Source organism: Carcharodon carcharias, chromosome 2 (genome assembly GCF_017639515.1).
Source record: "Carcharodon carcharias isolate sCarCar2 chromosome 2, sCarCar2.pri, whole genome shotgun sequence".
In the NCBI taxonomy this organism is placed as follows: Eukaryota; Metazoa; Chordata; class Chondrichthyes; order Lamniformes; family Lamnidae; genus Carcharodon; species Carcharodon carcharias.
The window spans coordinates 122,353,857-122,356,216 of NC_054468.1; positions in this window are offsets into that span (position 1 = coordinate 122,353,857).

Sequence of the window (2,360 nt, forward strand, 5' to 3'; positions counted from 1 at the left end):
TGTGTCAGATCTGATTTTGCCAGTACTTTGTGGAGATACGAGAGAATTACACTGCATTACCTTCATATTCTCTGCATATAACTTGTGGCTGCAGGATATTGTAACTTGTTGCACATATGTAACATTAAACAACTGAAGAAATGTTTAATGAATATTGTACTTGCTAGAATTACTTAGAACTAACACGGTGGCACAGAATGGTCCACAAAGCTTCACGGCCTACAAGACAAAGTGGGCTAAATTGCTGCAGAGCTTTAAATGTCTTAATTATTTATTCTGCATATATCTCATTTGTTGTATCTCAATGTAGATTTGGTTGTGGATGATGGTTTTCAATATGTAGATCACTGGTTGTTACGATTCCCATTTGCCTTGGCAAATGGCTTGTATTTATAAACTGCACTGGTGAGCACAGGGACATTGCTTATTGAAGAGGTGCTCGAAACAGGTGACATTTTTACAAGTGAATTTCATTTATTTTTGTGGATTTTTAGAAACTGTACATCTGGATACTGATGGGTTTTCCTTTTCTCCAGGAAGTTTCATAAACAGTTGCAGTATATCAGGCATGCTAACCATTTCATTTTCTAGGACTAGTCTAGGGACCCATATAACTTGAAACAATTTAATTAAAATATTTTAAGCATGGTTAAGGGTGATTTAATTCAAATTTATTTTTACTCATTCTAAATAAAATGCTTAATTGCACATTTTCCTTCACATTTCTTTTATTTTGTATGTATTAATTAATTCCATAGAAGACACAGACTCGCATGACCCAAAGTAAAGTTTACTGATTACAAAATAAATGATGGAATTACATAGAAACTCTATTGAACCTAACCAGTTTGTTAGTTTTTACCCTCCACGAGCAACCCTAATGTTATATGTCTGCCATTCTGCCCACTAAACTCTCCCAACCCTACAATGTTCTGCGATCTCTGTTCTCTTCTGATTGTGGCCTTTCACACGTGGATCGTTTTCAGGTTGGTGGATTAATGAGTGCAGTGTCATAGGGGCTTCAACAATTTTTAATTTATGTGAATGGCTCAAATGGAGGGTTGGACTGTAATGTAGCCAAATTTACTGAGGATACAAAGATAGGTTGGAAAGCAAGGTGTGAGGAGGATACAGTCTATGTAGGGTAGATTGCAAATGAGCAAAAATTTGGTGGATGGGGGATATTGTGGGTGTGGGGGGCGGTGATATATTCATACTGTAGAATGTCCTGGTACAGAGGGATATCAGTGTCCTTGTACATGAATCACAGTCATCATGCAGCTACTGTATGTAATTAGGAAGGCAAATGGAATGTTGGCCTTTATTACAAGGGGGATGTGAGTCTGCACCTAGAGCACAGTGTTGGTCTCAAAGGATATACTTGCTTTGGAAGCAGTTCAGATAAGGTGGACATGGCTGATTCCTGGGAATGAAGGAAGGTGGAGCAGGTTTGACCTGTATCCATTGGAGTTTAGAAGAATGATGGTTACATTATTGAAACAAGATTCTGAGGGGACTTGACTCATTTGTGGAAGAGGCACAGTTGGGAGACCCCTTATTTTTAGGCAGAGATGAGGAATCTCTTCTCTGCAGATTGTTGGAATTCTCTTCCCCAGTGGGCAGCGGAGGCTGGACCACTGGACTACTATTTGATTCCTGATTTTCTACACTCCATTTCTAGCCATGCCTTAATAGCCAAGTCCTAAACTCCAGCATTCTCTCCCTAAACCTCTGGCCACTTATCGTAATGACTACTTTGGCTCTGCAGATTCTTGTCCGATTCCACTCCTGTGAAGTATCTTGATGTACTATGTTAAAGGCAGCATATAAATGCAAGTTGCTCTTCAGCCACTTTTCTAATTAACTTTGAACAGTAACACTAGTAAGGTAACTCTGCAATCTCTCCCTCTTGTGTAAACTAGTGCCAGCTTTACATCTAAACTACTTGCACTGTTTTACTGGGGTGCTTTGTAGAAGCAGTGTTTTCTAATCACTTTCAGGCAAATACAAAGAAATTCTGGAAGTGACTCTTTTGTATAAGACTAACTTTTGTTGCAGAATCAAACCAGAATCTTTAATGATCTTAAGTCTACCACTTTCTTCTATGAAGCCTTTTAAAAATGATGTAAGTTATTAGTGGAATTCTTCAGATAGTTTGGACTTTATTTGGCACTGGAGCAGAGTTATCACCACTGTTTTTGGATTAACTGAATGTAAATTTTCTGCTTTGGAGCCCTGGTTCCCATGAAGATGCATGCATTGATATTTTCTTCCCCTTCACATTGTTTCTTGTCCTCTCCCCACCATTTTTTTGCAAAACTGCATTCGGAAACAAGTTAAACTATTGGCACACTGGTTCA